The sequence below is a fragment of the Temnothorax curvispinosus genome, unplaced genomic scaffold (assembly GCF_003070985.1).
Source record: "Temnothorax curvispinosus isolate PA1 unplaced genomic scaffold, ASM307098v1 QBEX01000525.1, whole genome shotgun sequence".
Classification (NCBI taxonomy): Eukaryota; Metazoa; Arthropoda; class Insecta; order Hymenoptera; family Formicidae; genus Temnothorax; species Temnothorax curvispinosus.
Genome location: NW_020210305.1, coordinates 963,575 through 978,683, shown reverse-complemented (window position 1 = coordinate 978,683; position 15,109 = coordinate 963,575). Strand labels below are relative to the sequence as shown.

General features: G+C 36.1%; 2 protein-coding genes across 3 annotated transcripts in view; one reads left to right on the top strand and one right to left on the bottom strand.

The window, feature by feature from the left end:
* LOC112455683 (neurotrimin-like) overlaps positions 1 to 15,109 on the top strand; it is a 79,161-nt gene that overhangs the window by 14,883 nt on the left and 49,169 nt on the right. Inside the window, exon 1 of one of the 2 annotated variants that reach the window (XM_025017783.1) lies at positions 1,367 to 1,540. The exons of the other annotated variant lie outside the window; for it this stretch is intronic. The gene's annotated coding sequence lies outside the window, so the exon portion shown is untranslated. Of the gene's footprint in view, positions 1 to 1,366; positions 1,541 to 15,109 lie in introns of those variants that run through there. 2 annotated transcript variants of the gene reach the window in all.
* The window catches only part of LOC112455673 (soluble guanylate cyclase 89Da-like), an 84,705-nt gene that overhangs the window by 47,570 nt on the left and 22,026 nt on the right, over positions 1 to 15,109 (bottom strand). The window lies entirely within an intron of this gene.

The following is a 15,109-nucleotide window of genomic DNA, read 5'->3' as shown; positions in this document are numbered from 1 at the left end:
TAACACAATCGAATTCCTTCGGGTATCCACCGTTTGATTGATCATTGTTACCCTTCCAGTGCAATCGCATGTTTTACCCATCATGTTAAGTGTCCTTCACGGATAATTAAAAATTATCCGCGAGGAGAGAAAGCGAAATCGTCTATTTCACGTGTTTACTCGGCGCGCTTAACCGCTCAAACGTTATCAACGTTATAATGAAAATGAAGGTTGATCATGTTCTTTAAAGCAGAAATAGACGTGTCGAAGTGAAACAGTCGGGCGAAGTTATCACGGTTCCCATTACTCGCCAATTTAACTCGTCGGTCATTCACGCAGATCTGTTCCGGCCGATTCTTCGTTCTTACGAGAGGTCGCGCGGGCCACGTGTGCACTGTGCACTCTCTCTCTCGCCAAAGCGATCGAAAACCCATTTACACCGTGTCACCGTCGGCCGTTTCTCCTGGAGGGCAAGACGAGCGTTTCCAGGAGGATGGCGAATAGGAACGTTGGACATGCCTAGTGCCTTGATGTACCGCAGTAGTCCGTTCCTCGAGTGCCTGTTCGTACGCGACTTGTCACTGATTTGCGTACGTTCAAAGGGCAGGATCTGCGTGCTCGTACCGTCTAATGGGATCCTTTGTGCGAGCATGCGACTGTCGGCCGCAATACATCTGCACGCTCGTGTAATGCGTTGCACACACCTATGGGTAACTCGTTACCTGCGTTACTCGCAGTGCGTAAAATCGCGTCTTGTGATGTTGAACATCCTTGTGAGGCTCCTTCTTTGTCACACTTAAAATATGCTTAACAGTACTTACAGATTAAAGATAAAAATTGCCCGACAAGCTCGATTTGGTGGGAAATCGTTGGTTTCAGTGACGACGTCGTTCGGCCGTGAACATTCGCGTTTAAAATTTCATTTAATTATTAATTAATATTAATGACTTTATATAGAGAAAAATCGTATGATAAATATGATTATCGATTACTAAGTTTAAATAGGATTTAATTAGGATTAAATTTATCGACATATTTATATGGATATAATGACATATTGGGAATTATATAATGATTAGCTGTGCATCGACATTATTAATCCCTTATATTTTTACGACCGTTTTTAACGGAAGTCAAGAACATAGATTTGAACAGTATCATGCATGATATTATGGCCAACATTGGTATGTTATCAATCTTTGATACAAAGTCACGAGAGCATGAACGTATATATAAGATTCTGACTTGCTGAGGGGGTGCAGATGGGGCGCAAAAAAAAAAAAAAAAAGAAAACGGCAGGTGCGCGCACGTATGGAAACTGTAGAGAACTCGATGAAATAACCGGAACGTCTGCGTGGCGCCAGCCAGATCCACGTGACGGCATCAAGTTTTCATTCGGTGCGAGATCGCGTGTCACAAATTACCGGTATCGCGGCCTCCCCCCGCGCCGGCTCGCCAAATCGATTTTCGTTGGACGTTCGGATTTCCCTCGGTCGCCACGCGGGCTGCTGGCTCATCGTACCGGTGCGCAATGCGCGCAGGTGCCCTTCCGCCGATGATGGTAAGCCAAACAATGGACGCCTAAAATACACGCTGCTCGAAGTTCATTCGCGATCGTGGAAATTAAAAGATAGACGTGCCTCGCGCACGATACAGCAAAGTTCAATTCGCGCATGTTGACGTACGTTAACGGAACTTTTACAAAATGCGAACCATATGACGGGTGAATTTCCAGAACCTTCTGCTTTCAATAATATTTCGATACAAGAGAGATAATTTCGGCGAATCTCACATTACCGTGAATTTCTATTTAAATTCCTCTTTTATGCAATTTATGGATAAATAGTGCAATGCGAAGGTGTGTTCCAAATAGTTTATTTAAATTGCGAAAAATAACTAATTTTTTTAATTTTAACGGAAAAATGTCGCTACATAAACGATGTAATTTATTTTTCATTCAGAGAAAATTTTAAATACTTTTTTTATGTTTTTCTTAAAATTTATAAATTGCAATTTATTCTGATAATAAAATGCACAATTTATAAAACATATCTTTACGCTCGAACAATGCTTTTATCAATTAGAGATTATAATTTAATTAGATTTTAAATAGTTGTGTCTAAAGTTGTTGTAATGTCTCGCAGAGAGTCCGATGAATTAGATTCAATCCCCTATCATTTTAGCCAAACTTTCGTCATAACTTTCATTTATCTTCGCCACCGTGATTTCACGCAAGTGAAATCACAGTAAGTTTAATCTGGCAAAAACACTGTCCGAGCGTCGCGTAATTACAACTCATTTTGTTTCATTATTTAAATAAACTTATCCGCAGATATAATCTGACCATATTAAAGTGCTTTGATTCATAAAAGATAAAATCAATTCGATACATAATATGGTCATTCATAGAAATAAGCTAATTATATGGTCGGATTGGATGTTTGTCCCTAATCTCAATTATTTTATACTTTCTGCAAATAATTATTATATAAATAATTTTATGAAACCTTTAAATCTTTATAGTATTAAAATTTTCTTAATTTGATAAATAACCTAAATATTATTTTCCGTATACGAAACCGGTACTGGTGCGATGAGAAAGATACTTAAAGATGTAAAAAGTAACAAATCTCCTACACTCACAAGATTATTTGTTAAGATATGTAAATAAAAGTCGACGATATTTGCACGGCGCGAAGCATAAATACCTGTTAATTGTTATGCACCGATGAACAAAATTTTTCTCCGGAGGACATTTTTCCCAGGGCAAAATTCTCAAGGCGAAAAGGATGCGGCGCTGAACGAGTTTTCCTCGCTCCACCTGTTTCCGCAAACTATCTTACCTATTCCGCCGTGGATATAGAAGACACGCTGTCGCTAAATTGTGTTTTAAGCTCAAACTTTACGCCGTTCTCCAACCTGGGATCTTACAGTACCGTTATCCGTGCTAAGTGCGCCGCCAGGATGTTCCCCTTTACAAATCCGGGACCGGGTGACATCGTACTTATACACACGTATACATAAACGTTTGGCGGGGCATATACACAAGCGTCGGAGCGCGCGGACGTTTCTTTGGCGGCGTGACGCGCGCGGGTATCTGCAGTAATGAGATGCATTAAGTTTCAGTATAGTTCTCCGGCGTGGCGATTAATTATTATTCATATCTACATTACGTCGACGCTTTGACGGTCCCATACATCAATACGTAAATTGGATATTCAGATGTGACCATATTTTGTTACGGATGCACTTTGCAAGCTAATTGCTAATTAAGCTATATTTCACGCGGGTAAGGATATTCGTTCGACCGTGCATGTAATTTCATTGCGCCACACCGCGCATCGTAAATTTTTAACCTGACCGATATTCTAAAAACAGATAGACATTTGTCTTCGTTATTCAACGATTCTTCGAGTGACGCAATTTTAATAGAAATTATGTTAGTATCTAATCCTGATTAGGAAAAATTTCTAAACGACGATGGACTGCGAAGTTTTCCGCACCGTTGCATTTTCGTATTCACGAACGCAATTGGTCGAAACTCTGACAACTTCCCGTTCATCGGGGATCCTCAGATCCCCGTGGAATTAGCACTTTGTTAAAGAGTCGGAGAAATTAAAAAGAAAATGAGGGGAGCGTTTTCCGCGGTGCACGGCTCTACGCGGGGCTTCTCCCTTACGGGAATTACACGGGAACGGTTCTGCGGCCTTAAAACTATCTTTTAATACTTCGGAACGGCGTCGTTTGTTCCGTGGCGGTCGTTCGTATGAAACCGCGGCGAATTAATAGAATTTTTAATTAAAATGTGCAGTAATTGTTCTGAGGAGGGAGGAATATATGAGGATGGCCGCAACGGCACGAACAACGAAATTGTGTGTTGGGTACAAACGGAGAGAAACACTATGCGGAAAGAGGCAAAAGCGCGGGGGATTTATAGATAGAGAGTTTATTACCTGAATCTGATTACGACAATCGTAGAGGATTTAATCTCGCGACAATTTCGTCGCTGCAGGTGCATCACTTAAATTTGAATACGTTGTTATTGCCGTTGACGTTCGTCGGTCGCGTCGCATCAGGCCGTTATTATGCTTGTATTGTCCAAGCATAAAAATTTTTTACCTACTGCCAATTTTAGCGCCAGACATCAAAGAAACATCTTATTTTGTCATAAGTTATAAATTCTTATAAAAGTTATAAACCCAGTTATAAATCGTTAAAAGTTATGTTCGATAAACACCAACATAGATGATAGAAAATGCTAGCAAAATAACTTCAATTTGTTCTCCCGTCAACTTTCTATTTTGAAATATTACTGATATAAACTTCTCATCTATCTTTATTAAACAGTTTTCATTGAACGAAGTCAATACATATATGGACAAGTTAAAAATATTAAGAGATTTGTGTATCTACATATAAAGAGTTTATTTAAAAAAAATAGTTAAGGGATGAGCTTGTGAATAAAAATTGGCAATTGTCTTTCTAAAAACAAATTTCTTTAAAAATATTTGGCGGAATTGGAATATCTCTTTGTCAAATGCTTGTATATTCCTTTAAATGTACGAAATATCAATATCGACATTCAATTTCGCAGATGCATTCGCAATAAAATTATTATGGGAATAATTTGCGTTCGATCTCGTTTTATTATAGCTAGTTCGGGAACCATATAATTTGCAGCGCGAGTGGAGTTCTGTTGTAACGACGAAACTTTTCTCCTTGAATATTCTACCGTTTCGTATACGCAAGTTCTCGGCATACTACGCGAAGCGAGATTTACTGATAAACAATAGACCTCGATATATTCATTAGTAAATTACGTAATTGCATTAGTAATACCTAGGCATTTCGACCTGATGACGAGCACGCGCGCGCGTATGTACGTGTATACGAGCGTGTGTTGTATCGTTCATTCTGAAGCAACATACTTTATAGTCGCTGCACCGGAAATAGTTGTACGTGGATAAATGGTGAATAAATTAAAGCGCATTGCATGCACTCCGTTAATTCATTTTGCCAACAATTAAGCCTCGTATCGTGATGGGTCAATTCTGAAAGCACCTTATCCCGATTGCACTTGCCGATCGTGATTGCAACAGATCCGTGTGAAAGGCATTGTCGGAATATTTTTCTAAAAAGGCATTCTAGACATATTATTTTATATAAATATCGCGATAAACATTTAAATCGTCAACGATACGGTAATATGAATACAATTGTTACAGCCACGTATTCACGATACACTTGCGCGTTGAATATAAAAAAAGCTAGCAATTCAAATAAGATTAATATGAACGTTTAATAACAAGTTTTATATAACATGGAATTTATAATTTATAACAACTATTAACGTGTGTGTGTAATTCGACGTGTGAATAATCCAACTACGACACATTTATCAGGTACAGCGAATCATGTTAAATCCTCTTTTTCTTCTTTTTTGATGCCGTTCACTCAGGTACAATGCTTCTTTTATTGAATGTTATTTTCATGTAGCGCTGTATTGATTTTACAAAAATGGTCTCTTTATAAGATTAAAGTCATTGAACATTGCGGATGCAACGCTATAATCACTTTCATTTATTATATTGAATAATCTAACAATAAAGTTGAATTATAAATTTTTAATTATCCAGTTTTAGAATTAATATTAATGTTAATATTATATTATCGAAAGATTTGTTACAAGATAGATTTCTGAGAATTGTTTTTCAATTGCATCAATTTTACGTTTTTATCTGAGTACAAATTAAAGGTAATTAAATGTACTTTGGATTATTACATTAAACGAAATAAATCATGAAATATTCAGCACTTTGTATTACAAGTATTACGATTGGATCCTATATTTTATAAGCGAATGAAATGCAGAACAATTTATAATGCACCTTTATCTGGTACGACGTCAATATATATTCAAAACGGACAAAATTCTATTAATTAAAAAAATAAAAAAAAATTTTGTCGGGAAAATAATTGTCAAATTTTACCAAGTAGTTATTTCTCTCGCGATACAGTTTACTATTACTATATACGTTTTTGGCGAGATTAATGAAGTTTCTAAGACTTTTCCTGAATAATACGGGGTAAGGTAAAAATTAATTATTGAAAGAGTACATTTAGTAGATGAATGTACTCTTTTGTGCAGAATCGCCGGACTAGGTGGAATCACTAAGTCTAGTAATTCTGCTGGTATAGTACTTCCTTTACTTAACCTGTAGGGCATGAGGTAACAAAAATTTCAGCATAGTACTGAAATTGACAGAATCTGAGCGACTTGCTCAAGTTACTTTTGTTATTATTATACATTATCTGCATTATTTATTTTTATTACAAATAAAATCTATATCATATATAACCAGAGATTGTCAATATATAAATTAAATTTAAAAAATATACATTGAATAAAAACGCATTTTTATAATGTTCCTTACATGTAAAAAAAAAACGGTCCACTTATTTAACCGCCAGAGAGTTTCACAGTATAAAATATTAAAGCTATCCGTCGAAAGTAAATTGGTACTGGTAAAAGATGCTCAATTCACATACTCGTCTAACTCCGTGATATCGCTATTGCACGTAACCGGGCAGTCTTCGATCGTTTCGATCTTGGTAAGCCACCGATCGATGAATCGTCTATCATGGCCGCAATGGCGACCACGTTACGTGGTGTGGTGGCCTCCCGTGTGTCTGTTCGAGAATAGGGAAACCACGACTGCTGCAGATAGGTGCTGGCGAAAGACCGCGATAACGCTTATCTGCTTCCTGGATTTATTGCTGGCGCAACGAAAACGCACCCGCCAGCCGCGCTTCCCTGCCCATTCCGATGTTAATTAGCGTATTCTTGGAGTGTTATAGATTATAGTTACGACGTCTATCAGTGCTAGCCGAGAACAATGCCGAACGAAGTGACGACGTTGGCATACTTTTGATGCCGGCGGTCGCGACACGCTATGTTACTGCCGCTATGTTTATTCGTTCCACTAGCACCTTTCGCGGCCTTGGGTCAGAAAAAGTGGTTTCCCTTTAAAAAAATAATCGAGATCTGCAAAAGTTTAACCGTACAAACCACGGTGCTTACCGTGGATATTGGCCGCGTTTTATGTAGAACATTTTATTATCAAAACTGTAGCGCCCCGCGAAGGAAAATTTAGTTGAGCCGCTAGCTAATTTACATGATATCAACATGCAAACAATGGTTCTCTTTATAGAAACCGTTTATTGACTTTTGATTAATTGGTCTGGATTTCAGAAGAAATAAAAAATGCAATCAAAATCGATATTTACAAAGTGGGCCAATACTATTGACAGCTTAACTTGTAATTGTGTTTAAAAATATCATGCGCGGCATCATTTCAGCTGACCTACTTAGGTAAGCACACATCACATTTCACGCATTGTGTGTAATAGAATAAATCAAGGATGCATATTGTATATCATGTAGTTGCGTCGAGTCTTTTAATCGCGAACAATCATGTATGTACATATAAAGTAGGTGGTAGAATTATACAAATAAATGCTCGTGTATAATTTTTATTTGTGGGTGAATTTCGCAGAGAAAGAGAAGAGTAAGTTCAGTTATCATAATTAAGGATATCTGCATAATAGTACAGAGACATGCGGATAATATGGCCATTAACGTGAAGAAGTTCAATTAAATTTAATATCTATAGAAGATTGAAGCTTTGAGATTAATGAATAATGAAATTTATATCAAACTTGTCGGCCTTGACGCCGATTTCAAAACCATTTTATCTATCTAAAATCAAGTGTCGTGCATGTTCTTAAAGCTCTGCCTTAACAATAGCGGGACGGATACGTAGAACGTCGTCGGTCCCGTTTATCAGCGCCGCTATACGTTCAGTCAACGACCGCCAACGATTCAAACTATTCGCGTTGCCAAGTTTATTACACGATTCTATGGATAACAACGTTGCGAATAGCTGGCAGCATAATCAGGTATGAGTTTCGCGCGCCGATTACGCAGTGGATCCGAAGCGGCTAAACTCGATTAAGCAGACGACGGCTCAGGTTCTAGTTGGGATTAGGATCAAAGTCCGGGGTTTATGGGACACGAGATGTCTGGTTTAATGCCTTGAGGTTCCTGGCGTGCGTTCTACTATCACTCTCTCTCTCTCTCTCTCGCGCGCGCGGTCGCCTCTCCGATCCGTATTCCGATGATTCGCGCTGCGAGTCCCGATCCCTCGGACCTGCGACCTTATCAAAGTCGGGAGTCGGGATGATTCGTGCCTAGATTCGTTAGTCCTCTCTCACCTTCGCCCACGCGTTTATTCGTTAATTAATCTGATTTGCGTATACACACGTTGCCGTCGCAAATCGCTGTCGTCGCGCGAGTACGCATTTCCAGTTTATGTCGTCGTGACGTTATACGCGATCAGTCCTCACGCGCCGTTCCATCCATTTGTGGCGAACCAGCACGTGATGAAACCGCTTCGTGACTTTCTGCTATATCTGCGACCGTATCAGATCGAAAATCTCTGATACCTTTTTTCGCCTATCTGAGCAGACCCTTGTTTCATTCGGGTGTGCAAAGCCGGGACGCGTAAATTATTCGTCGCTAATTACCAGGAGAAACGTATCAGAACGTCACTTCACAATCGCGCTAAGTATCTCCTGACAGAGGAGCGCCGCTCGAAGAGGCAGATAATATAATCACGAAGCCTTATAAATTGTATCAGATTTTAGTGATAAATTACGCACCGTTAATCAGATCGTCGACTGAGTATATATTTGTATTACACACGTTAAAAGAGGATATGGTCAATTCAGGAATAAGATAAAAGTGATAAAAGTAGAAATAGATCAAAGATATGATCTTGTTAATAAAAACTGATCATTATTTTTTGTCTTCAGCGATTTAATTCTTAAACGAGAATCGAATTGAATTTCAGAGAATTATTTTTATACGGTATATTTTGAAAACAAGAAAAAATTGCACGAATAGCACGTTTGAATTATTTCGAATATAAATGTTTATGAGAATGTTTTCACGATTTGCTTTTTAAATTTTAATAATTGAACGAAGATAAAGTTAGCACTGTACCGTCGTAACCCCGTTAATGTGACAAAGTGCCTTATGAAATATCGGAGCGTCAATAGAATTTGTCGGTGAGGAAAGTAAATGATTTATTTTCGCGTGACGATAATTCCGGGAACCTACGGCTGCTCGAAACTGCTACGATTGCGGGGATAATAGGAAGCATTGTAGAAGGACACGCAAGAACGGAGACAATCTTGCGTATAATATTCCCAAGAACCGTTAACCGTTTAGATTGTTATACGCAGCGAGTAAATTTCCGGGGCGTCTTTGTGTCCCTCTCTAACTTTTCTGCCGGCAGCGCCGCGAAGATCGCACTTGGAAATAATTAAACCGTGGAACGTGCTTTGGCGCGAAGGGGGACACTGAGGAAATGCCCATTGTTATTCCGAGAAGGCGCTCGATGCTTCCTCCGTTATCGAGGAATTAGACGGTAACACGAGGAATTAAACAAGGATTTGAGAGAAAAAGCGTAATAAAATCATTAAAGAAGTGATGTACGGATAAAGACGAGAGCTATCGGGGATTGCAGTAACTGGCCAATTGCTTTAACGAGAGTCCGGGTAAAGGGATCGTTGACTCTAACACGTGAGGATCTAGACATGTTTAACTTCATTAGGGAAACTAAATCGCTCGGATATTTACATTATGATTTGGATAATGCAGTGAGAAAAGTAAGATTATTATAATTTACGCGAAATGTAAGTGATATTTTTTGTCTTACATTTCGTGAATTTATTATCTTTTTAACTCGTTACTCTAATATTTTTTATTGTTTTACTTATACACATCCTGGAATAAAGCAACTACATTTTTCAAATTAAATATTTTAATCTAATTAATATCTTAAATATTTTATATGAGAGAATAAAAAAATATATTGTATTATTTTATTTATACGCGTGTTCGGGTTATCTTTATAAATTTATTAAAATCTAATATTTAAACTTTTATTATATTAAAATAAATTTAATTTATCAATAAAAATTTAAAATTTTTACTGCAACACATATATTTATATATATATTTTGATTATAATATTTAAAAAAATAATTTATTTCATTAATCGGATATGAACTAACGAACCAATATTGGCTATAATTGATTCTCTCTCGTATCTAGATCAGCCCGATCTGTGTAACAATTCCATCTCGTGTAACGTACAATATCGCGCAATATCCATATAACCGCCATGCGATCAAATTTCATCCCCGATTTTCATGTTGGTACGTATATATTTTTGAGATATTTTTCATGATGTTATGAGACGAATAGTGCACACCACGTAAAGAAGTGCGACTACTTCATCTTTTCTCCGAGTGCTCCGGAGACGCGATTTTGCCGCAGAGTGAAAGAATCACGCCGACTGAGATTGTTTTCCAATTTGAGAGATACGATTTATATAACAGCCCGCGATCGCAGTGAGTGTAAACCTTCATGGAATCCCAATAGCCTCAGGGGCAAACAACGAAGTAAAGTACTGTGTCTGTGCTCGCTCCTTGGGCGATCGTCGAAATCGTAACGATATTATTGATACTAAACAATTTTTATACCCGCGTCGATAAACGTGGGCTTCTCGAAAATCCCCCTTAAGGAATCACCCCTTAGACCACCATAATTTTTCGACAATCGGTTCATCGTCGGTTTGAAAATTCTTGCTAGAACTGTAGAATTTCCACTATAAACGTGTTGGAGTAAACGTTTAAGAAATTATAGAATTTTATTTTGAAGTACGATTCCACTTATTTTGAAGTACGATCTCCTTCGTTTTTTAAGTAAACTGTTATTGCATCGGTTTTTACATTTTTCAAATATCTGCTATGCTATTTATCATCGTCGCAAAGTTTAATAGCGTATCGTAATATAAAGCTACTTTGGGCCAGTCACGGAGTTTGCGCCATAGTAAATGAATATTGTAGTATTATTTAACATCCAAGAAAATACTTCGTTAATTTTAATTTCGTTATTCATGAGACATATCCAATATTCACTGTTGCTTACCGATTATTTTCCTCGACGCTGACCGATTGCCTTTTACCATATGCAAAGTTACATCTAAACATACATGTACCATATATTGTTGTGCTCGTTATAACTAAACAGTTAACGATATTTTGAATTAAATACCAACTTGAAAATATAAAAAGAACGCGACAATACTTTGACTACATAACCATCGACGTTTTTGTACAAACTAATGTTTTTTTATGCGACAGGATGCGACTTGCAAATAAGTAAATAATTTTATTGAAATTTTATTTAAATTAAAAGTCAAAGGTTATTTATATAGCCAAAGTATTTTCGCGTTCTTTTTATATTTTCAATTAAGTTGCATATTTTATTTGTTCGTACATTATTAACCCTTAGCTGGCACTGTGGGGTATTAAACGCTTAAGTCTAGTTCAGCTCTAATTTAAGCCCCCCTATAGTACGAAAATAGTATTAAAAAATAGAAGAGTTACAATATAAGAGTTATGAATTTTTGAGTGAAAACAGTCATTTTTTCGTTTTTTTTTGCGTTATCCAATTTTTTTCATACTTAATATTACATTTTATCAAAATAACCTATGACATTTGTTAAAACAACATTCAAAAACTATCTTGGAATTTTTTTAAGTAAAAAAAATCAAAAGCATTTTAGTGGTGGGGTCTGAAACGGCCCCAGTGTGTCAGCTAAGGATTAATTTTTTTATAAAAATTACCTAATTGAAGAAAGAAAGAGAAAGAGGAAGGAAGAAAAGAAAAGAGAGGGATATATATATAGAAAAGGTTAAACATAAAAAAGTTGACGAAAATATTTTAGCCTTTGAGTTATACGTATTTTTGTAAGATATAACGTATATAATCCGAAATCATTAAGATGAAAAAAGTTTTTGATAGCCATTCGTCACATTAACAATCTGATATCAAACGTACATGATGCATAAATTACACATGCACGCACACACGCACGTATGCACCTACACATAGTTCTATATATAGCGGCAAGCCAAGATTTGTAACATATAATTGCATGAGAATGACAAAATGTACTTTACGTGCAAATGTTAATATGGCATTACTATTAGCGATGTGTACACAATGGCCACAACCGTAGTTGCTTCATACTGTTGGTTGGTCAAATTTACCCCAATGAAATATGAACACTTTTATCACGATAAAATAGAAATTTCCATCGCGCCCATATGAATACTGTTACAGACGCGGCGCTGTAATTTAATGATAAAATGTTTTCATCAAAGTTAATTGCTTTATAAAATGTAAAACCAAAATAATGTCCTTATTTAGGAAATGGCTTTTGCAATGAAATAAAGTGGCGTATAAAATATTTTACACAATCTGACATGTGATTTTCATGAATTCAAATTCATATTCTTATCAATAAGTTTAACGCGTATGTCGCATAATGTAATTGAGTATACTTTGAATACAGCTAAAACAGTTCAATTTCTTCCATAATTTTATCGCCCTAATTCCTTATATTAAATACCATTTTAGATGGTCTACAATCTGTGATATAATTAGTTACATATGTATGTGCCTTCTGATTCTTTAAGTTCCTTATGTATTATATATACAATATGTGAAATTATATATGTTAATAGAATATTATATTCCAATCTGATCTAATATTCTAAATTATTAACTATTATAAGTCGTTATAGGTATATACTACATATAGACATGTATCATATCTTGCGTATCAAATTCTAAAGTTGGAGCTTAAAGTTGGAGCATTCTAATGTTTGTGTTCTTATTGCCTACCTATTCTCTTATTTTTTGTGTAATGGAAATGAAGCAGTATAAAATCAGATAGCTTCCAATGTTTACACCTGTTCGGCTACTAATAGGTAGCGTTCATTAAAGTTCTATACATTACACTTACACGCGCGATATATAATTACATATATGTGCGAATCAATCAAAAATTGATTGATTCATAATTCAATATATGTTTATTTCGCTTATCTACGCACAATAGAAATAAAAGGACAGCCTTAATCCCGGCTGCACGGCCGCGGAGGGGAAGGTCCATATTACATTCTCGAAATACACGGAATCTGGTATTCTTTTTACGGTAGGATGAAGGAATGATAGATAGTATCGCAAAATTTCCAGTTACCAGGTACGTGCAAGTTTGTCTCATACGTGTGCAGCTCTGGCCCGTAGCCCATGCCGACGCGCAGGATTGATGAGCTTCGTGGTCGGATATTGTGCCCGAAATAAGAGATACCGGAAGCTGTCACTCAGCTCGGGTGAAGCCGTCGCGTATGCGCGCCGTGGCGCTTGCTTGCCTGCCTGCTTACTTACTTCTTCGATTAGGGACCGCCGACTCTTGCATTGTTCATGAGTATAATTCTGGAAACGGTTTGGTTCCGCGCGTTCGGGTGTAACCGTTTCACGGGTCATCGCGACGGGTATTGATCCTTCGATCTTAGATAGGAGACATTGCGTTTATTTTCAGGAGGGACCCTGATGCCTCTATCAATGGTAATACGCGAACGTGCGGGGATTCGGAACTCGTTTTATCCACTATCGTTTCCTCTCTCTGTACCGGTTCCCCTCTGTCCGTTCCTTCTGTTTATCTCTCTTGCCCTCTTCGCGCGTACGGATCTTTCCATCTGGATTTACATAGATCCCGGGTTGGACTGAAGATTACACATTCGGATATGTTGGACTTTGCCGGTCTGCGTATATGAAGGCAAACCAGAAATTCACATGCTCTCAAATATAGTTTTCGAGCGTATCGCGCGACTTAAGTGGAATACATTAAATTAGTATACGCGAATTATTAAAGAATACTCGCTACTGGTTTTAGACATGTGACCTGATAAAAAAAAAAATCAATAAAAAATCGATAAGATAAAAATGACAGATAAAAATGAAAGAATGTCACGAGATATACATGCGTCTTTATGTTGCAGTTAAGATCGATATAAATAAATCACATTTTATATAATTTTTATGAAATTTGACTGTCCTATTGACATATCCTCAAATACTGTTCTTTATAGTCAATTTCTATTCTAAATATAAATATCATCATTCGTGTTTTTTATTAATAACTGCAATATTGCCAATATTTTATCTTTAGAATGCATACTTTGAGAAATATATTTTTTAGGATCTTTTATATTAACAACAATTTCTATAAATAACTGTTTTACATGAAGCTTGCCAAGATACAAAAGTTTTTTACAAGTACAGAAAAAAAGCACATTGTTGTCAGCAACATTATGTTGATGTGCACATGGAATAGAATGGAACGTAACCGACGTAAATGAGAGATTTAAATTTAATTAAAACTGTGTTACAATGCACATTGCATATCTTAAGCAGTCTCGTCGACTTGTAATATATTTTGTATCTGTTTCTTACCAGAATAATTAGCTTCAGTTCGATTACCGAGATACTATCGATCCAGAACATCTTTGCGTGCCGATCTTTATTTTCCATTTACTCGGTTTACCATTAAATCAGATTAGATTGCTATTTAAGGGAGGGAGTGTGCTCATTATTTTTCATTTTAGTTCTTCGTGAATCGGGCTATATTAACATATGATTTATAACTTCAATTTAATCTTTGACGGTTTGCGATACTTAAAAGATTACTTTATGAAATACGACACTAATGCAAGCACTTTCACTAGAAATACAGTATTGTATTTTGTTTAAATAATGTTAAATATATTATAAATATATTATAAGTTTTCTGATATAATTTATAAAGTTGTGATAAAATAATAAACGTTAATTTTGCTACGTAAGATCACTAATATAATTTTTATTTAATACTTATGTTAATTGTTGAAAAACTAGATAATGCTAATTAATGTATAATTATAATTTATAAACTTTAATATATATATGTATATAATATTAATATATAAATAATATGATGTGTGTGTAAGAAAATTTTCTTTATCTTTCTCAAAAGCAAAAGTTTCATTGACGTTAAACTCATTTTTACTACACAAAAATTGATTTCAAAATTGAGGACTCTGCAATTACTTATATATAAATGCATGACTTTTATCATTCTCTGATAATTACATTGTTAAAATAAATTAA